The 23,140-nt window shown below is 43.6% G+C and overlaps 1 pseudogene across 1 annotated transcript in view; it reads right to left on the bottom strand.

Annotated features, from left to right (window-relative positions):
* LOC106566057 (guanine nucleotide-binding protein G(s) subunit alpha-like) overlaps nucleotides 1-23,140 on the bottom strand; it is a 67,305-nt pseudogene that overhangs the window by 40,021 nt on the left and 4,144 nt on the right. Inside the window, exons 2-4 of the transcript XR_014379800.1 lie at nucleotides 14,755-14,827; nucleotides 8,813-8,867; nucleotides 8,514-8,633 (exon numbers count right to left, since the gene is read on the bottom strand). The product of XR_014379800.1 is annotated as a guanine nucleotide-binding protein G(s) subunit alpha-like (transcript). The remainder of the gene's footprint in view (nucleotides 1-8,513; nucleotides 8,634-8,812; nucleotides 8,868-14,754; nucleotides 14,828-23,140) is intronic.

The raw sequence follows: 23,140 nt of genomic DNA, 5'->3' as shown, positions 1-23,140 counted from the left end.
TGTCTCAGAGTTGCTCTTTGGAGATGGTAGAACCATCCAGAAGTACAACCATCTCTGCAGCACTCCATCAATCAGGACTATCGCCAGACGGAAGCCACTCTTCAGTAAAATGCACATGACAGCCCACTTGGAGTTTGCCAAAAGGCACCTAAAGGACTCTGACCATAAGAAACAAAATTCTCTGGTCTGATGAAACCAAGATTGAACTCTTTGGCCTGAATGCCAAGTGTCACATGTAGCTAGGCAAGTCAGTTAAGAACAAATTCTTATTTACAATGACGGCCTACCGGGGAACTGAGTTAACTGCCTTGTTCAGGGGCAGAACGACAGATTTTTACCTTGTCAGCTCAGGGATTCGATCCAGCAACCTTTCGGTTACTGGCCCAACGCTCTAACCACTAGGCTACCTGCCGTCACTTCTGGAGGAAACCTGGTACCATCCCTAAAGTGAAGCATGGTGGTGGTAGCATCATGCTGTGGAGATGTTTTTCAGCGGCAGGGACTTGGAGACTAGACAGGATCGAGTGAAAGATGAACGGAGCAAAGTACACAGAGATCCTTGATGAAAACCTTCTCCAGAGCGCTCAGGACCTGACAGGGGTGAAGGTTCACCTAACAACAGGACAACGACCCAAAGCACACAGCCAAGACGACGCAGGAGTGTCTTCAGGACAAGTCTCTGAATGTCCTCGAGTGGCCCTGACAGAGCCCGGACTTGAACTCAATCAAACATCTCTGGAGAGACCTGAAAATAGCTGTGCAGCGACTCTCCCCATCCAATCTGACAGAGATTGAGAGGATCTTCAGAGAAGAATGGGAGCAACTCCCCAAATACAGGAGTGCCAAGCTTGTCATGTCATACCCAAGAAGACTCGAGGCTGTAATCACTGCCAAAGGTGCTTCAACAAAGCACTGAGTAACGGTTCTGAATACTTATGTAAATGTAATATCTTTGGTTTGTCATTATGGGGTATTGTGTGTAGATTGATGGAGAATTATTTTTTAAATCCATTTCAGAATAAGGCTGTAACGCAACAGAATGTGGAAAAAGTCAAGGGGTCTGAATACTTTCCGAATGCACTTTATTTAGTGTAGATTGGCATAGCTTCCTTTGGCACAGCAACAGACCATATATAATATCTCCAAATCTATAGAAAGCATCAGGGCAAATTCTCACCAAGTTTCACATTTTAGTCATATGTATGGGATGCACGTGTTATACACCGTCCAATGAAATGCTTACTTGCAGGTTCCTTCGACAATGCAACAACAATAAGAAATAATACAAGATAAGAATACGAACAGTGGCTCAGTAGAATAAACATTTTAGCATCAGTATAATACATGAAGTCACAATTTAAAGTCAATATTTACAAGTTTTACAGAAGAGGGGGATTGGGGCAAACTCTCAACTAAAGTTGCAACTGATTCAGAATAGGAAAACTGCTTATCCTGCCTGCCTGCTTATCCTGCCTAATAGCCTGCCTGCCTGTCTGTCTGTCTGCCTATCCTGCCTGTCTGCCTGCCCAGCCTATCCATCTGCCTGCCAACCTTGGGAACGGGCAGTTTGGAAGGAATCCCTGAGGGTCCTGGTGTTTCAGAGGGGAATTCCCATCAGACCCATTTAGTGTTATTAAACACAGTGTTAACAGGCACAGGCCATGCATCTCTCAGGTGAGAGCCTCATTCAATTGTGAGCATCCCAAGGAGAGCACACCTGCTAATTACTGAACCACAAAACAGACAGACACCATACTGTAGTAGCTTCCATGGCTGATGTGATGTTCCTCTAGGAACTTATTGGCATATTCCTCCATTCACTGACTGGGTCTATTCCATCCTGCCTTAAATTCAAACACATAGACCTATATCACGTTAGCAGCCAGTTTGACTAATGTTCATAGTTTGAACCGTTTGAGGTGGTGTCATCGTCGTGTGTGTAGGTGGCAAACACGAAACATAAACAAACACCAACTCCAAAACCAACGTATTTAAAAATAACAGGGGTAAAAAAATACCCATAGCTCACCAATACAAAATACACAAAACCGATAACAAACAAAACAATCTCAGACAAGGACATGAGGGGAAACAGAGGGTTAAATACACAACATGTAATGAATGGGATTGAAATCAGGTGTGTAGTAAAACCAGACAAAACAATGGAAAATTAAAAATGGATCTCTGATGGCTAAAAGACCGGTGACGTCGACCGCCAAGCACCACCCGAACAAGGAGCGGCCTCGACTTCGGTAGAAGTCATGACAGTACCCCCCCCGACGCGCGGCTCTAGCAGCGCGTCGACACCGGCCTCGGGGACGAGGTGCAGGGCAATCCGGATGGAGACGATGGAACTCCCGCAGCAGGGAAGGATCTAACACATCCTCCACCGGAACCCAGCATCTCTCCTCCGGACCGTACCCCTCCCAGTCCACGAGGTACTGAAGGCCCCTCGGCCGACGTCTCGAATCCAGGATGGATCGAACGGAGTACGCCGGGGCCCCCTCAATGTCCAGAGGGGGTGGAGGAACCTCCCGCACCTCAGCCTCCTGGAACGGGCCAGCCACCACCGGCCTGAGGAGAGACACATGGAACGAGGGGTTAATGCGGTAATGGGGGGGAAGCTTTAACCTATAACATACCTCGTTCACTCTCCTCAGGACTTTAAACGGCAGGGCAGGCGGAGGGGCAGGTTTCTGGTCGAGAACCAGACCGGTGCGAACACCGGGGCCTCACTGCGGTGACGGTCTGTGCCAACTTTCTGGCGTCGTACGGCGCGCTGAAGGTGGACGTGAGCGGCGTCCCAGGTCTCCTCCACGCGCCGGAACCAGTGGTCCACCGCAGGAGCCTCGGTCTGACTGATGCCAAGGAGCCAGAACTGGCTGATACCCCAACACGCACTGAAAGGGAGAGAGGTTAGTGGAGGAGTGGCGGAGCGAGTTCTGAGCCATCTCTGCCCAGGGCACGAACATCGCCCACTCCCCCGGCCGGTCCTGACAATAAGACCTCAGAAACCTACCCACATCCTGGTTAAGTCTCCACCTGCCCGTTCCTCTCAGGGTGAAAACCTGAGGTAAGGCTGACCGAGACCCCCAGACGCTCCATGAACGCCTTCCAGACCCTGGACGCGAACTGGGGACCCCGATCAAACACTATATCCTCAGGCACCCCGTTGTGCCGAAAGACATGCGTAAACAGAACCTCTGCAGTTTGCAGAGCCGTAGGGAGACCAGGCAAAGGGAGGATAGGACAGGACTTAGAAAAACGATCAGGATCGTGGTGTTACCTTGTGAAGGTGGAAGATCTGTTCTGAAATCCACTGACAAGTGCGACCACGGCCGTTGTGGAACGGGTAAGGGTTGTAGCTTACCTCTGGGTAGGTGTCTAGGAGCCTTGCACTGAGCGCACACCGAGCAGGAGGAAACATAAACCATCACGTCCTTAGCTAAGGTGGGCCACCAGTACCTCCCACTAAGACAGCGCATCGTCCGACCAATCCCAGGACGACCAGAGGAGGGTAACGTGTGAGCCCAGTAGATCAATCGGTCACGGACAGCAGACGGAACGTACCGACACCCAGCTGGACACTGAGGGGGAACGGACTCTGCACGTGACGCCCGCTCAATGTCCGCGTCCAGCTCCCACACTACCGGTGCCACCAAACAAGAGGCTGGGATTATGGGAGTGGGATCCATGGACCGCTCCTCTGTGTCATACAGCCGGGACAGTGTGTCTGCCTTAACCTGTTAGGGCTAGGGGGCAGTATTGACACGGCCGGATAAAAAACGTACCCGATTTAATCTGGTTACTACTCCTGCCCAGTAACTAGAATATGCATATAATTATTGGCTTTGGATAGAAAACACCCTAAAGTTTCTAAAACTGTTCAAATGGTGTCTGTGAGTATAACAGAACTCATATGGCAGGCCAAAACCTGAGAAGATTCCATGCAGGAAGTGGCCTGTCTGACAAGTTGTGTTTCATCTTGGCTCTTTTTATTGAAGACTGAGGATCTTTGCTATAACGTGACACTTCCTACGGCTCCCATAGGCTCTCAGAGCCCGGGAAAAAGCTGAACGATATTGAGGCAGCCTCTGGCTGAAACACTTTATCGCGTTTGGCAAGTGGCCGATCAGAGTACTATGGGCTTAGGCGCGTGCACGAGTCGACCCCGTGCTTTATTTTCTTTCGTCTGTTTACCTAAACGCAGATTCCCGGTCGGAATATTATCGCTTTTTTATGAGAAAAATGGCATAAAAATTGATTTTAAACAGCGGTTGACATGCTTCGAAGTACGGTAATGGAATATTTAGACATTTTTTGTCACGAATTGCGCCATTCTCGTCACCCTTATTTACCCTTTCGGATAGTGTCTTGAACGCACGAACAAAACGCCGCTATTTGGATATAACAATGGATTATTTTGAACCAAACCAACATTTGTTATTGAAGTAGAAGTCCTGGGAGTGCATTCTGACGAAGACAGCAAAGGTAATAACATTTTTCTTGTAGTAAATCTGACTTTGGTGAGTGCTAAACTTGCTGGGTGTCTAAATAGCTAGCCCTGTGATGCCGGGCTATCTACTGAGAATATTGCAAAATGTGCTTTCACCGAAAAGCAATTTTAAAATCGGACATATCGAGTGCATAGAGGAGTTCTGTATCTATAATTCTTAAAATAATTGTTATGCTTTTTGTGAACGTTTATCGTGAGTAATTTAGTAAATTCACCAGCAGTGTTCGGTGGGAATGCTAGTCACATGCTAGTCACATGCTAATGTAAAAAGCTGTTTTTTTATATAAATATGAACTTGATTGAACAAAACATGCATGTATTGTATAACATAATGTCCTAGGGTTGTCATCTGATGAAGATCATCAAAGGTTAGTGCTGCATTTAGCTGTGGTTTGGGTTTATGTGACATTATATGCTAGCTTGAAAAATGGGTGTCTGATTATTTCTGGCTGGGTACTCTGCTGACATAATCTAATGTTTTGCTTTCGTTGTAAAGCCTTTTTGAAATCGGACAGTGTGGTTAGATTAACGAGAGTCTTGTCTTTAAAATGGTGTAAAATAGTCATATGTTTGAAAAATTGAAGTTTTTGCATTTTTGAGGAATTTGAATAACGCGCCACGGGATTACACTGGCTGTTGAGTAGATGGGACGCAAGCGTCCCACCTAGCCCATAGAGATTAACGTTCTGGGAACCTGGTCTGTAAGAGAGGGTAAACACAAAACGGGTGAAAAACATGGCCCACCTTGCCTGACGAGGATTCAGTCTCCTCGCCTCCCGGATGTACTCCAGATTGCGGTAGTCAGTCCAGATGAGAAAAGGGTGTTTAGCCCCCTCAAGCCAATGTCTCCACGCCTTCAAAGCCTTGACGATAGCCAACAGCTCCCGGTCCCCCACATCATAGTTTCGCTCTGCCGGGCTGAGCTTCTTAGAGAAGAAGGCACAGGGGCGGAGCTTAGGTTGCATACCCGAGCGCTGAGAGAGCACAGCTCCTATCCCAGCCTCAGACGCGTCCACCTCCACTATGAATTGCAAAGAGGGATCTGGATGAGCCAACACCGGAACCGAGGTAAACAGAGCCTTCAGTTTCCTAAAAGCCCTGTCCGCCCCAGCCGACCACTGCAAGCGCACCGGACCCCCCTTCAGCAGTGAGGTAATGGGAGCAGCTACCTGACCAAAACCCCAGATAAACCTCCGGTAGTAATTGGCAAACCCAAAAAATCACTGCACCTCCTTCACCGTGGTGGGAGTCGGCCAATTACGCACAGCTGCAATGCGGTTAGTCTCCATCTCCACACCTGACGTGGAAATGCGATACCCTAAGAAGGAGACGGACTGTTGAAAGAACAGGCATTTCTCAGCCTTGACATACAAGTCATGCTCCAACAGGCGACCTAGCACTCTGCGCACCAGGGACACATGCTCGGCGCGTGTAGCGGACTAAATCAGAATGTCATCGATATACACCACTACACCCTGCCTGTGCAGGTCCCTGAAAATCTCGTCTACAAAAGATTGGAAGACTGATGGAGAATTCTTCAACCCGTACGGCATGACGAGGTACTCATAATGCCCTGAGGTAGTACTAAATGCTGTCTTCCACTCGTCTCCATCTCGGATACGCGCCAGGTTGTACGCACTCCTGAGATCCAGTTTAGTGAAGAAGCGTGCCCCGTGCATTAACTCAATCGCCGTGGCGATCAGAGGTAGCGGGTAACTGTACCCCACCGTAATTTTATTGAGACCGATAATCAATGCATGGGCGCAGACCTCCATCCTTGACAAAAAAGAAACTCGAGGAGACGGTGAAATGGAGGGCCGAATGTACCCCTGATGCAGGGATTCGGAGACATACGTCTCCATAGCCACCGTCACTGCTTGCGACAGGGGATACACGTGACTCCTGGGAAATGCAGCGTCTACCATGAGATTTATTGCACAATCCCCCCGTCAATGGGGTGGTAATTGAGTCGACTTCTTTTTACAGAAGGCGAGAGCCAAATCGGGATAGTCGGGGGGAATGCGCACGGTGAAGACCTGGTCTGGACTTTCCACCGTAGTAGCACCAACGGAAACCCCTACACACCTACCTGAGCACTCTCGCGACCACCCCGTGAGAGCCCTCTGTGGCCAAGAAAAAGTGGGGTTATGACAAATTAACCAAGGTAGACCCAGCACCACGGGATACGCAGGAGTGTCCATAAGGAAAATACAAATGTTTTCCTTGAGACCCCCCTGCATCACCATACTCAAAGGAGCTGTGACCTCCCTGATCAACCCTGACCCTAATGGTCGACTATCTAAGGTGTGAACGGGGAAAGGCACATCCATGGGTACAATGGGGATCCCTAAACTATGAGCAAAAGCTTGATCAATGAAATTCCCAGCCACGCCTGAATCTACTAGCGCCTTATGCTGGGAACGCGGGGGGGGGGGGGGGGGGGGGGGGAATCTGGAAAAGTAACAGACAAACATAAGTGCAACAGAGGGCTCTGGATGAGAATGGTGCCTACTCACCTGGGGTGGCGCCAGAGCGCCCTGCCTGTTACCTCGATTCCCAGAGGAACCTACCCGGCACCGACCAGCAGTGTGACCTCTGCGGCCACAGATGGTGCGCGAGCGAGAACCCCCTCCGGTCTCCCTGTGCACCCCCTCTCCCAGTTCCCTGGGTCTAGGAGAGGGGGTGCGTGAGGATGGAACCACCAGACCCCGATCTGGACGTCCGCGAGCAGCCAGCAGGTTGTCCAGCCGGATGGACAGATCCACCAGCTGGTCGAAGGTGAGGGTGGTGTCTCTGCAGGCCAGCTCCCGACGGATGTCCTCACACAGACTACAGCGGTAATGGTCGATCAGGGCCCTGTGATTCCATCCCGCACCGGCTGCCAGGTTCCTGAACTCCAGGGCAAAACCCTGGACATTCCTCGTCTCCTGCCTCAGATGGTAGAGGCGCTCACCCGCTCTGCCCTCGGGTGGATGGTCAAAGACTGCCCGAAAACAGCGGGTGAACTCCTCATAATGGTCCAACGCTGCATCTCCTCCTCCACACACAGCGCTGGCCCACTCCAGGGCTCTCCCGGTGAGGCACGAGACGAGGGCGAAACTCTTCTCACGGTCAGATGGAACTGGGTGGACCGTGGCCAGGAAAAGGTCTAATTGGAGTAGGAAACCCCGGCAGGTGGCAGCACTTCCGTTGTACCCCTGAGGCATGGATAGACAAATGCCACCGGATTCAGGTTGAGAAGGGGTGCTCAGGATAGACCCCGGTTGGGCTATATGAGGCGCTGGAAAAACTCTATCTCTCCCAGTGGTCCATATTCTGGACAATGCGATCCATGGCGGCGCATAGATGGTGAATATTCTCCGCATTCTCCTGGACACGCTCCTCCACCTCCATGTCCGGGGTACCCTCTCCTGCTGACTTCATATTTTGGTCCGAGATTCTGTCCTCGTCGTGTGTGTAGGTGGCAAGGAAGTCAGGCGCAGGAGAAACCAACTTGGTATAACTGGAGTTATTTAATAAAGAATAAACAAACACGAACTCCAAAACCAACGTATATAAAAATAACAGGGGTAAAAAAAATACCCGTAGCTCACTAATACAAAATACACAAAACCGATAACAAACAAAACAATCTCAGACAAGGACATGAGGGGAAACAGAGGGTTAAATACACAACATGTAATGAATGGGATTGAAATCAGGTGTGTAGTAAAACCAGACAAAACCAATGGAAAATGAAAAATGGATCAATGATGGCTAGAAGACCGGTGACGTTGACCACCACCCGAACAAGGAGGGGCATCGACTTCGGCAGAAGTCGTGACAGGTGAACATTTTTCTTTGGGGCAAGAACTCAGAATGAGACTGCAGTATCCAATTAGGGTTTGAACTAGTCTGTGTTAGCCCACTGAGCTAAACGTGCACCATCAGAGAACAACCCGGAAACATGCCAACATGACAGGGAGAATAAGTAATTATTAATTAGAAAAATACTTACCGATGTAAATACAAAATCCTTCTGATTTACTAGGTTTAGGATGTATTCGATTCGGAACTGGTGTGCTGGGTTGGCTAACCGAACTGGGGGCGTCAGTGTACTCATGGCTGTCACTATAGTCTGGAATGGAGGAAAAATAGAAAAACCTTGATTTACAAAATCTACAGAAAAAAACATATGTTTTTGTAAATCTTGAAATGTATTAAAGATTTCCTCTATTGGGTTACTAGTACTGATTACTCATGTAAACAATGTAACCAAGAGGGAGAAATCAGCAGTAAACAGCACCAATTACTGACCTCTATAGCTTCTTTTATGTTGTTTTTAATGTTTTGAATTTTCAGTTTTTTCTCCCTGTGAAGCATGAAATAAATATTTAAAATCATGATAATGAGGAAGTCAGTGTATAACAGCATCAAAATCACCATAAAGGTGTAGCAATGCTTGACATGGAAAAGAAGAATGCCAATCTGCCAATCTTTACTCATTGACGAAGTCTGCAAACCCTAAACAAGGGCCCGACCACACAGATTTTGCATCCATTAATAAAGTTTGCCAATGGTTTTTCTATGGGGCTCATGCATTGATGGACGATAGAGAGACAATTTAATTTGGCTAGATAGATAAATAGTGCGTTCTTCATGCATTTCATCAGTCTGTGTAGCTGGGCTGACAGAATGTAAGCGTTTCAGTGACAGAGTAAAAGCAGTGCACTGTACAACTGAGAGGAGGCTCCACTACATTCCTCACACTAAGACCGCGAAAACGCCCCATTTAAAATAAACTGCCATACCAATCTCTTCTCACCTCTGCCATTCCACTCCTCTCCCTATCATTCTGTCACTCCCCACCTCCCATCGCCTTCTGTCCTCCTCATCCCACTCTCCAGCACCTTGTACTGACTGGCACTGCCTGTCCCACTTCCAGTAGGTAGGTACAACATTCTAGTCTGAGGGGCAGGCTGAGGCAACAACACGGAACTGAAGCAAGAACGATAGAGATCCCCTCCCTCCATATATTTATCAATAGGCTACACCAGGGTGTCTAGCTGTGGAACACAAACCCGGACAACATCTGTCCTGAATTGACCATCAATACAATCTGTATACGGTCCCTGCTATGGACTGACTGCGCTGATGTGTGTGCGAGTGTGTGTGTGTGTGTGTGTGTGTGTGTGTGTGTGTGTGTGTGTGTGTGTGTGTGTGTGTGTGTGTGTGTGTGTGTGTGTGTGTGTGTGTGTGTGTGTGTGTGTGTGTGTGTGTGTGTGTGTGTGTGTAATTTTGACCTACTATGTTTTTAAATTGCACTATTTCTATGAGGTGATCAGTATTATATGTTGCGTATGTCATGTAGGAGCAGTGGTTCTTGTACATCCAACAAAAACGCCCCCTCTGGGACAATAAAGTTGATCTTATTAAGACCTGTCAACTGTGCCATATGTGGAAGCCAAGGCCTTTTGACTGGGCCATGATCGTTGTGGAATGGTCAGAATCATGACCGGTAAAATGAACAATACAGCCACTGTACGTAACCTGAGAATCCACGGAAATGAAACCTGAGTGAAGTCATATTGTTGGGAAACAAAAGCTTAAGGCAAATGACTGTTTTTAATGAGAGGTCCTACAGTATTGATGTTGGCATACTGTATGTCATACTATACTGGCTATAAAAAGAAGTTAGTGAAACCAAAACGGTCAGCATTTTCTCTCGATGAGCAGCGTTACAAGAAGACCCACTAGCCTGAACGCAGTAGGCTATGCATGTGATTTCAAACGATTCAAAAACTATTTCAAGGATCTGTTGAATAATTGGTGCCATCTAACCATGTTTAAAAACCATCTGTCATCTGTTTAAAAACAGTTTATAAAATAGGCAATTCATAGAGCAATACACTTTGTAAATATTATCAATTAACTCAAGCATTTTCACCTATAGGCATAACAAACACCCAGTCTCTGGCGACAAACATTCATATACTCTCTGGGGTAGTTTGGAATTGCACACCCAAGATAATTGAAAATGTAGCTACATTGCAAGAAACAGGTGAATATGCATTAGCCAAAGTTCGCCATCACACTCGCCCATACTATCACAGTGAATTTACTGTTCCTTGCTACCTTGTCACTTTTATATTTATTTTGTATGCTAGAGTACACATATCATTTCACAACAACACTTACAATGCCTCTTACTTCAGGAGATCTCACTGATGATATCAGTATGTGTAATTCTGTTGTCAAGGTAAGAACCTGTATCTGCTGCTACATTGACATTTTAGTCATTTAGCAGACACTCTTATCCAGAGCGACTTACAGTAGTGAGTGCATACAATTTCATTGATACTGGTCCCCTGTGGGAATCGAAGCCACAACCCTGGCGTTGCAAGTGACATGCTCTACCAACTGAACCACACGGGACCATGGCAGGTACGCTTTCACCACTAAACAAGCTGAACCCCAATATTTATGAAAATACATTTGTACGTTTTGACTGTGGTCCTGAACCTGGTCGACCCGGAATGAAAATGCCACCCCCAGGTTAAAAGGAATTGTGAACCCTCTTGTCTATTCAGCCTGATTGGGGTGAATGCCAGTGTGAGATTGCCATTCAAGCCATATACTACAGTATCTATTTATTTAATAAGCCACGAGGGGGTGTGGTATGTGGCCAATATACCACGGCTAAGGCCTTTTCTTAGGCACGACGCATCATGGACTGCCTGGACACAGCCCTTAGCTGTGGTATATTGGCAATATAAACTCAGCAAAAAAAAGAAACGTCCCTTTTTCAGAACCCTGTCTTTCAAAGATAATTCATAAAAATCCAAATAACTTCACAGATCTTCATTGTAAAGGGTTTAAACGCTGTTTCCAAAGCTTATTCAATGAACCATAAACAATTAATGAACATGCACCTGTGGAAAGGTCATTAAAACACTAACAGCTTACAGACAGTAGGCAATTAAGGTCACAGGTATGAAAACTTAGGACACTAAAGAGGCTTTTTTACTGACTTTGAAAAACACCAAAAGAAAGATGCCCAGGGTCCCTGCTCATCTGCGTGAACGTGCCTTAGGCATGCTGCAAGGAGGCATGAGGACTGCAGATGTGGCCAGGGCAATAAATTACTGTGAGACGCCTAAGACAGCACTACAGGGAGACAGAACGGACAGCTGATCGTCCTCGCAGTGGCAGACCACGTTTAACCTCTATGGGCTAGGTGGGACGCTAGCGTCCCACCCGTGGTGCACTCCATCAACAGCAGGTGCATTTCAAGAGCGGCAAATTTGAATCCAAATAAATGTCAAAATTCAAATTTTTCAAACATACAACTATTTTACACCCTTTGAAAGATAAACATCTCCTTAATCTTACCACGTTTTACGATTTCAAAAAGGTTTTACGGCGAAAGCATAAATTTAGAGTATGTTAGGACAGTACATTTACAAGAGTTGTGTGTAATGTTTTGTCAATTCAAAGACAGGGTCACCAAAACCATAAAACCAGCTAAAATGATGCACTAACCTTTTACAATCTCCATCAGATGACACTCCTAGGACATTATGTTAGACAATGCATGCATTTTTAGTTCTATCAAGTTCATATTTATATCCAAAAACAGCGTTTTACTATGGCATTGATGTTGAGGAAATCGTTTCCCTCCAATAACCGGCAGTCAAGTCAGTATCACAAATTAAATAATTAAAATTAGAAAACATTGGTAAAATATTATATTGTCATTTAAAGAATTATAGATTTACATCTCTTGAACGCAATCAACTTGCCAGATTTAAAAATAACCTTACTGGGAAATCACACTTTGCAATAATCTGAGCACAGCGCCCAGAAAAATACGCGTTGCGATACAGACCAGCCGTCATGTTGGGGAGATCTAAAATCGAAAATACTATGTAAATAATCCATTACCTTTGATTCTCTTCATCAGATGTCACTTCCAGGTATCACAGGTCCATAACGAATGTAGTTTTGTTCAAAAAAGCTCATCATTTATGTCCAAAAATCTCCGTCTTGTTAGCACATGATCTAAGCCCGCCGGACTTCACTTCATGAACGAGGGGAAAAAATATATTTACGTTCGTTCAAACATGTCAAACGTTGTATAGCATAAATCATTAGGGCCTTTTTTAACCAGAACATGAATAATATTCAAGGTGGACGAATGCATTCTCTTTTATAACGTATTGGAACGAGGGTACCCAACATGAACTCGCGCGCCAGGTGTCTAATGGGCCATCATCGTTCCATGGCTCTTGTTCGGTCAGATCTCCCTCTAGAAGACTCAAAACACTTTGTAAAGGCTGGTGACATCTAGTGGAAGCAATAGGAAGTGCCAAAATATTCCTCAGCCCCTGTGTTTTTCAATGGCATAGGTTTAAAGGTAATACAACACATCAGGTATCCACTTCCTGTCAGAAAATGTCTCAGGGTTTTGCCTGCCAAATGAGTTCTGTTATACTCACAGACACCATTCAAACAGTTTTATAAAATTTAGGGTGTTTTCTATCCATATATAATAAGTATATGCATATTCTAGTTACTGGGTAGGATTAGTAACCAGATTAAATCGGGTACATTTTTTTATCCAGCCGTGCAAATACTGCCCCCTAGCCCCAACAGGATAACAACACCTGCACAGGATCGGTACATCTGAACATCACACAGGTACAGGATGGCAACAACAACTGCCCGAGTTACACCAGGAACGCACAATCCCTCCATCAGTGCTCAGACTGTTCACAATAGGCTGAGAGAGGCTGGACTGAGGGCTTGTAGGTCTGTTGTAAAACAGGTCCTCACCAGACATCACCGGCAACAACGTCGCCTATGGGCACAAACCCACGTTGCTGGACCAGACAGGACTAGGAAAAAGTGCTCTTCTCTGACGAGTCGTGGTTTTGTCTCACCGGGGGTGATGGTCGGATTCGCGTTTATCGTCGAAGGAATGAGCGTTACACCGAGGCCTGTACTCTGGAGCGGGATCGATTTGGAGGTGGAGGATCTGTCATGGTCTAGGGCGGTGTGTCACAGCATCATCGGACTGAGCTTGTTGTCATTGCAGGCAATCTCAACACTGTGTGTTACAGGGAAGACATCCTCCTCCCTCATGTGGTACCCTTCCTGCAGGCTCATCCTGACATGACCCTCCAGCATGACAATGCCACCAGCCATAGTGCTCGTTCTGTGCGTGATTTCCTGCAAGACAGGAATGTCAGTGTTCTGCCATGGCCAGCAAAGAGCCCGGATCTCAATCCCATTGAGCACGTCTGAGACCTGTTGGATCGGAGGGTGAGGGCTAGAGCCATTCCCCCCAGAAATGTCTGGGAACTTGCAGGTGCCTTGGTGGAAGAGTGGGGTAACATCTCACAGCAAGAACTGGCAAATCTGGTGCAGTCCATGATTAGGAGATGCACTGCAGTACTAAATGCAGCTGGTGGCCACAACATATACTGACACCCACTTTGAGTTTGACCCCCACTTTGTTCAGGGCCACATTATTCCATTTATGTTAGTCACATGTCTGTGGAACTTCTTCAGTTTATGTCTCAGTTGTTGAATCTTGTTATGTTTATACAAATATTTACACATGTAAAGTTTGCTGAAAATAAACGCAGTTGACAGTGAGAGGACGATTCTTTTTTTGCTGAGTTAATCACAAACCCCCAAGGTGCCTTATTGCTATTATAAACTGGTTACCAACGTAATTAGAGCAGTCAAAATAAATGTTTTGTCATACCCGTGGTATACCTGATATACCACGGTTGTCAGCCAATCAGCATTCAGGGCTTGAACCACCCAGATTATAAAGATGTAAAATCTAAACAAATAATCAGCCTGAGAAAATCCTAGGACCTCGGATACCAGTTTAAAGTCTGTGTAATATAAAAGCAGTAAGAACCCTATGGGCTTCAGTAAAGCTGCGACGATACCAGCATCGCCACACTCATTAGTCTCGTGCAAGTAAACAAAACACGAAGTGGATTAAACTTCTTTAAGAAAACAGCCCTAATGTTGGAAACAAACATAATTACTTTGTCATCCAGAGTCACATTTATTTAAAAGGACCAAAAACTTTGACCTGCTTCGGTTTTTCATTTTTTCCATGAAAAGAATATTGCTACACTGGTATCGTCCCGGCCCAAGCCTTCAGTGGCACCTACAAAACAATTAGTGCTTGACATGGTTCTGCAAAGATTTATGAAATGAGGGGAAATAATACTTACTCTGCATTGAAGCCATTCACATGCAATATCCGCATCTGTTTGACTATCGTGCTCTTCCCAGATTCACCAGCACCTGCAAACAGAGAGAACAGGAAGATAAATCTAAAGACCTTTCAAAAAACACCTCACTTGACAGTGGTCTCTTTAGGGCGATATCAATTCCCTTGAGCTAAATTCTAGGCATGTAAATCACACATGACTTCAGTGTTCAACCAAGTTATAACCTACTACAACTAGGTCCCAGAGTGTTTCCTGGTCAGATAACATGGTCAGGAAGAAATCCTAACCTCTAGTGATGACTGTCCACTAACCACGGGACATGGAATGCTGGGAACATTCTGGGATATTCGGAACAGTCATTCTCCACACATTGAGGAACGGAGAGAACAAACACTGCTCCTTCGTGCTAACAACATGCTACTTGCTAAATGAAAATGAAAAGCAAACAGACCACATCCTAACTTGGGCCTGAGCATTTTTCTTAATTTTTGTTTTACTTCTCTCCAAGGGAAAAACACACCAATAATGTAGTGAGTTGACTAGGTAGACTTGTCATAAATACCTAGGCCCCTATAAAATCCAAAATGGTAACCAGGTTTCCGGGATCCGGTCAAACACATTCTTACTGTGCAGAAGAAAAAAAATGAATTGGAATAAATATGCAGCTTTTACATGTATTTTTGTTTTGTATGGTGAACATGGTTTTGTTGAATTAATGTATCCAAAGAATGTGAATTATTTTAGTGAATGAAGAATGTTGTTTTTGGATAAGTTAAAAGGGACCCTAGTCATTGTCACTTCCGACAGGAATCAATGTCTGCATTGTTATTAGGCCTAATACTGTAAGGTCAAAAACTTAGAACGTGATTTCATGTTGTTCGTATGCCAATGAGGATTAAATTGCTCCAAAGATGAGCCTACCAAATCAAGCCAATTAAAGGAAAAGATCAGTAGTTAGTCTAGCCAGCTATCCAAACTTGTTGAAATCATGGCCAAATACCAGCCGGGCACGTATGGCATGTTGCCCAGAGGTCCTGACCTCCGGAGCCACCATTTATTTTGTTAGTCACTTTCAGTCAGATATCATATTAAGAAACATTTTCTAGAATTGCAGGAAATTTCTCTGTCCCATGGCAAAATGTGTAGAATTGCAGGAAATGTCTCTGTCCCATGACAAAATGTGTAGAATTGCAGGACATTTCTCTGTCCCATGGCAAAATGTGTAGAATTGCAGGAAATTTCTCTTTACCATGGCAAAATGTGTAGAATTGCAGAAATCTTGCTAACTATACAGCCGTTTCTATCTCAAAATCAAATCATTTCTGTGTAACAATTAACTACCTTACTGTGATTGTTTTCATTAAAAAAAATAAAAAATTAAATAGCTTCTTAGCAAAGAGCAATTTCTCAAGCAATTTTGCTAGGACTGTTTGGGAGTGGTCTGAGTAGGGAGGGGAAAAAAGAAAATGAGCTGTTATTGGCAGAGAGGTTTGGAACTCTGTTTTTTATCTTTATTATTTACCCCAAAGCCCAATCCCACCAAAACAGGTAGAAATTTCAGGGAATATTTTCAAACAGTAAAAGGGCCATTATCATCATGTTCACAATGTCACAGTATTATTCTAACCTCAGTGTGGAAATATATATAAAACACTAGAAAATCATGTTTTTGACTGCACTGGGCCTTTAAAACTGCAACATTCTATCTACGCTCCATGGCAAAATGTGTAGAATTGCAGGATATGAACTTTAAAACTACACGTTCTCCTCTCCACTGGCAAGACGGGGGCTTCTTTAAATGTTTTTCCGTGAGGGGGGGTCACCCAACCAAATCTTGCTTAGGGCCTTCTAAATCCTAGAGCCAGCCCTGTGTAATTGGAATAACTCCATTACTATACAATTATAAAGCAATTACTATGAAACAACACGCTAATACCATGGTGTTACTTGAGTAATTACAGTGTTATTACATAGGTAGGACTAGGAACAACTTGATTACTCTAGGTCTACTGTCAAATAAATCAGTCCTGGTATTAGCAACGATTATGATTAAAAGCACCAAGGAAAACGTAGTCCATGATGATGAAAACTCACATTTCTGAGGACTATAATATGTAGGTTACTCTTCCTAAATCAGGCATATAGACACACATTACTAGGCTTACACCACAAGCAATAATTCCACTAGTCAGGTGGCATCATATACAACAATGTTGCTCTGGAAAAAGAAACAATGTTGCAAAATAAGGGTGCAAATCCTTTCGGTGGCTTTTCATGAACAGCTGCTTGAAATGACAGGTGTGCATTGACACACGTGTTGTCAGTGTAAGCCTTTTACAAGAACAAACTCCTATCGAAAATGACAGCACAACCACACGTAAAACCCATTGCAATAAAACAAATGGAAGAGTGTTGGTTTAATGGACTGCCTAGGAAGAACATGGGCCTACATACAATACTGTCATTTACCATGTCAGACCATTGTCATCCTCAAATGCCACAATAGGTATATGACTGGGATACCCACATTAACATGGCATGAAACACTTAACCGATGTCAGAAACCTACCTAATAGCAGAAGCCGGTGAGTAGCTCGGTATATCTGCTTGTCTTTTTGAAGCTGTTTCTCTATCTTTTTGTTAGCTTCCCTCTGTGTCTTCTCATTGCGTTGGTCTTCGGATTTACTATTGCCCAGACAACCCATCTTCCCAAAAACCCAATTAAAAAGGTTCGGGGGCGGGGGGATTAATATAATAAATAATTTCTAGATTCCTAGATCGGGCCAAGGGAAAGACACCACGCTCAAGATGGGGGACATTTGTATTGCCAGTTGCAGACTAAAACCACTGAAACCTGCGGAAGATCAAGACCAACCCAAGCCGTAGCCTTTATCACAGTTCTGAGTGTTAAATATCTATCGGCTACAATAGATCACTCAGTGAGAACAGAGTGGTGGTGCTAATCACGACACTCAGGCCGCCTTCTCAGACAGTTGATTCTTATAATGTTTTCACTGCAAATCCGCAATATAGTCATCAAGATTCATTTCAGTGTTGAATTGTATCCTTCAGCGTTACAATGTACATAAATGATCTCGAGTCGGGATTCCCAAGACGTGTTGCCGTAGAGCTGAAATCCACACTGAATTCTAGAAAACGTCTCATCTAGAATCCATCATTGGTTTCACTCCTAGAATTCTGACTACTGCCATTCAAAACATTTGCGTATTTCCCTTTTTCTTGTTCAATCCGTCCTCAATCCCAGAGTGACAGGCAAAGCAGATACAGAGGGTGGATACAAAATATTTATATTTCCACTAAAATGACGGCATGTGGATAATTATGCAGGGTTTCCTTCTTCATCCTAATGTATTTTAAATCCAAGACAAAACGTTTTTGTTGTAAGTTTGTCAAATATATCCTGTTTTAGTCAATGCTATTAATTTAATTCCCCTCCTCGTCACAGATGTTGGTTGCTTTTGGGGTTTGTCCAGATCAAAAAGGCCCTTCTCTCGGTCTTTTTCTTTACCGCTGTCATTTGTATTTCTCCTCACATCGGTAAGCTTTTCTAGGCGAACATTGCCTTCAGTAGGTTTTGTTGTATGCAATTTCCCCGATTCAGGTATATTTATGAAAATCATCCGTTATTTTCTTGTTTTTCTCTCGGGTAGAGCCCGCTGTCAGTCTAATCTTTGTATTCCTTTTGAATTCGTATGGTAGCCTAAGCCTGGATATATATGCATATCGATATATGAACATACCGCGGTAGGCCAATATAACAATTAATCCAACGATGACAGTTATTTTTTCATTTAAAGGCCAGATCTGCTCTTGCATAAATGTGAATAGATTAGTTTCTTTGAAGTATTTATGTGCATTTTTTTCCTTTTCTCTGAGAATTGTGCATTGAGATAGAAAGCGTAAAGAGATGGGGTGGGGCAAACAGCTCTCACTGAACCCTGGGAAAGACCAGAGTGTAATCACATGATTGCCCAAAACGTCATGAAGTTGCTATTCCGAAGAGAAAAGGCGCCCTCTTTGAAGAACTGATCGTCCATACAGGGCAAGTGGACTACTGTAGAACAACAGATGCATCATAACCATTATAACATGGATACACAGAATGTATTAATACTTGCCGGATCTCTATTCAGTCTTGACTTCTTTATTCCCTCTCTAAACCTCTGAATGTTTCAGTGGAAATAAAATAAAAAACATAAAAGGATTTGTAAAGGGGTAGTTTAAAACTGGTTGAAACTTCTCACTATTCTGCAAGCACAAAATAAGTACACAATTTTAACCATTTGTATAAATGCATTATAAACCATCTTTAAATTAATAATAACCTAATTATAAACCACCCTTTTATAAAGAATGCAAGTATATTAATATACATTTGTTTATGGATTAATTTGTAAATAATGAATTATAAAAACACATTGCACTTCTTGCCAGATATAGGCTTACTAAATGTACTGCTTTACTGGGTCTTGCAATTTTCAAATATGTGACATATCAGCCCAGCCTTAAAAAATACCAGCCTCTATTAGTGTGCTTGAAAGAAAATTGCCCACAATGTGATCAGATTTCCCACTGCATTTAACAACATTTATCTACACTTGACCACAGCACAGACTGTATGAGTATGTAGCGTGAAGACACCAGGGGTCTGTTTCTGAATCACAGCAATATACAACAATATATGTCTTCCCTGTGGCTCAGTTGGTAGAGCATGGTGTTTGCAACGCCAGCATGGTGTGTGCAACGCCAGGGTTGTGGGTTTGATTCCCACGGGGGGCCAGTACAAAAAAAAAAAGCATTGTATGAAATGTATGTATTCGCTACTGTAAGTCGCTCTGGATAAGAGCGTCTGCTAAATGACTAAAATGTACAATCTATGCAAGTTCTCTAAAAAATTACTATGTCTATGGTTATTTGATAGTTGCCCAATTATCATTTGTGTAACCTATTGTCATGTGTGTTGTCAATAACAATGAGAGACTAATATCAGAGCTCAAATTCTTCCGTTAGTGTTTTTGAACTTATTTTGTAAACTAGGAAGTCCTTCAGCTCATGTGGTCGGATGACTATCCCACTGTTTTGTGTAAATAAAAAAATGTAGGCTGGTATATTTCCTTTAACCATCATACAGGCCGGTATATTTCCTTTAACCATCATACAGGCCGGTATATTTCCTTTAACCATCATACAGGCCGGTATATTTCCTTTAACCATCATACAGGCCGGTATATTTCCTTTAACCATCATACAGGCCGGTATATTTCCTTTAACCATCATACAGACCGGTATATTTCCTTTAACCATCATACAGGCCGGTATATTTCCTTTAACCATCATACAGGCCGGTATATTTCCTTTAACCATCATACAGGCCGGTATATTTCCTTTAAGCATCATACAGGCCGGTATATTTCCTTTAACCATCATACAGGCCGGTATATTTCCTTTAACCATCATACAGGCCGGTATATTTCCTTTAACCATCATACAGGCCGGTATATTTCCTTTAACCATCATACAGGCCGGTATATTTCCTTTAACCATCATACAGGCCGGTATATTTCCTTTAACCATCATACAGGCCGGTATATTTCCTTTAACCATCATACAGGCCGGTATATTTCCTTTAACCATCATACAGGCCGGTATATTTCCTTTAACCATCATACAGGCCGGTATATTTCCTTTAACCATCATACAGGCCGGTATATTTCCTTTAACCATCATACAGGCCGGTATATTTCCTTTAACCATCATACAGGCCGGTATATTTTCTTCAACCATCCCATCATCGTCACTATTTCACCATGGTGTGAGTAGTTCATCTCCAAAGGCCTAAAAGTAACAGATCAAGATGTCAACCTTCAAATCTACAGGTAACTGCCAAAAATAAAGGAAACACCAACATAAAGTATCTTTATAGGGCTTTGAGTCACCACAAGCCAGAACAGCTTCAATGCACATTGGCATAGATTCTACAAGTTTCTGGAACTTTATTGGAGGGATGTGACACCATACTTCCATGAAAAATTACATAATTTGGTGTTTTGTTGATGGTGGTGAACACTGTCTCATGCGCCTCTCCTGAATCTCCCAAAAGTGTTCAAATGGGTCGAGACCTGGTGACTGAGACGACCATGTCATATGGTTTACATTGTTTTCATGCTCATCAAACCATTCAGTGACCACTAGTACCTTGTGTATGGGGGCATTGTCATCTTATGGTGGAATAGCCATGGTAGCCAAAATAATGGCCAGCCCAGCATTTTAAACATGACCCTAAGCATGGGATGTTAACTGCTTAATTAACACCTGTATGGAAGCACGTGTTTTCAATAGAATTTGTATCCCTCATTTACTCAAGATTTTACATTATTTTGGCAGTTACCTGTACATTATGATGAGGCTCTGAAAGATGCTTACATTTCAGGTGGAAACACCTTCAACATTTGCAACAGAATTGTGCAAATAGCAGATACATTTTCATCCACTGAAAAGTTGGATGTGTACTATACATACAAGGTTAAATGTGAAAATGTGATTATTTGATTCCACTTCGCATTAAGAAGCATAAAACCCATATACTTACATTGTAAACTGTTACAATGTGTACCTACACTGTAATTACACATGTAACTGCATAGGTTTTAGGCCACTTCATGCATGAAATATGACCACTGAAAGAGAGCAAGGAGTTCACAAAATGCAGCTTCTGTGGCTAAGGTGTGGTTCAAATGTTTTACTACAGAGCATTGCTGTGTGGAATTCATGTGTGTCTGCCTTGATCCCCATGTTCCTTTAATGGACGTTTCCCTCATAATACAGGGCAATTCTCTGTATTGTGTATGTACAAATTATTTGTGTTCAGGGTGACCATAACAACAATAAGAAAATGTCTAAGCCCTTCAACCTGTGTCCAGTTATTTCGCAGCAAAACTAATAGAAAAGTTACAAATGATTAACTGATAGTCAAAATTCCGAACTGAGGTGAAAAGTGGGAAAAGACTGTATGGTAATATTTTTTTTATTGATGAGCAAAAAAGATTCAGTATTCTACATTCAAATGCAATGCCCAACTCTTGCCAGTACGGGGCAGAATTTAGTTACAGTTGTATCACACCTGAGGCTTCTCAGCAATCACACTGGATTCTAGGATTTGAGCAGTGGCGATTTTAGCATGTAAATCTTGATGGGGCAAACTCAACAAAAACAATTATATGCATGCCAGCAAAGCCACTACACAAGAGAGCAAAACACTAAACAATACATGAATTGCACTATAACAGTGACAAACGGTGCCCACAAACTGTTAGGGCCTACATAAAGCTGTCCCAACAGCAGAGCTTTCTTTCAGCACAATGGAGTGAATCCTACCACTGCTACACCTGGCTATCAGTCGGAGCTTTGTCTGGCAGCGAAACAGTTCATTTACAGTAAATGAAGGCAGTAAATGAAACAGTTAATTTACTGCCTTTTTTAAAAAAACATAGCTGATATGGCTGACTTGCTTAAACAAATGTGGTTTCTACTGACAATTGAGATGTACAAACTATGGCATAAGGGAACGATGAGCAGATAAGAGGCAATCCGTAATTTTGATTGAGACATTAATGAGCGAGCTAAGACGGACTTAGTGAATATAACTATTTGTTCAGCACTTTTGAAATGTACAGCGACAGAATTCAGAACATTGGCCGTTCTTACAGTATTCTCCCTGTACACCAAGTCAGAACAGTAGGATAAATAAAGGGGGCACATAAGCAGAGAATGAAATTTCTTACAATACCACATCCTAGGCTATAGCCTACATGTGCACCACCAAGTCAGAACAGTAGGTTAAGTTATGAGGGGGAATGGGACCAATTTGTTAGGGTTATGCACATGGGCTACTAACAGCTTACATTTATTTTGTTATTTAACCTTTATTTAACTAGGCATACACTTAGTATTACTTTCTTAGCTACAGTATACGTATCTCCCTTGCATATTACATAATTTATGCGGCAGAATTCAATACATTTTTGGACTCACCTTGTTGTGCTGTGCTCACTTGAACAGGAAGGTGGCGCGGCGGTCCTTCTTGTGGGCAAATTTTGACACCGTTCTCTGGATTTATGGTGCTTTCAAGACAACTGGGATATCGGAAAAAAACAAGTTTGAATCATGACGTCAGGGATCTTAAGGTCGGAACTCTAGAAAGAGGCCATAGTTCCCGACTTGGAATTCAGAGTTGGATGACTGTTCAAAACGGTGCTCATTTCCCCCCCCCAGAGTTCCCAGTTGTCTTGAAATCACTGAAGTCTGAGATTTCCCAGTTCCGAGGTTCCAGTTATTTTGAAAGCGGCAGAAGTCATGCTGGATTGAC

This window comes from Salmo salar, chromosome 12, assembly GCF_965601325.2.
Source record: "Salmo salar chromosome 12, fSalSal1, whole genome shotgun sequence".
Taxonomy (NCBI): domain Eukaryota; kingdom Metazoa; phylum Chordata; class Actinopteri; order Salmoniformes; family Salmonidae; genus Salmo; species Salmo salar.
This window is presented reverse-complemented; position numbering and strand designations above follow the sequence as displayed.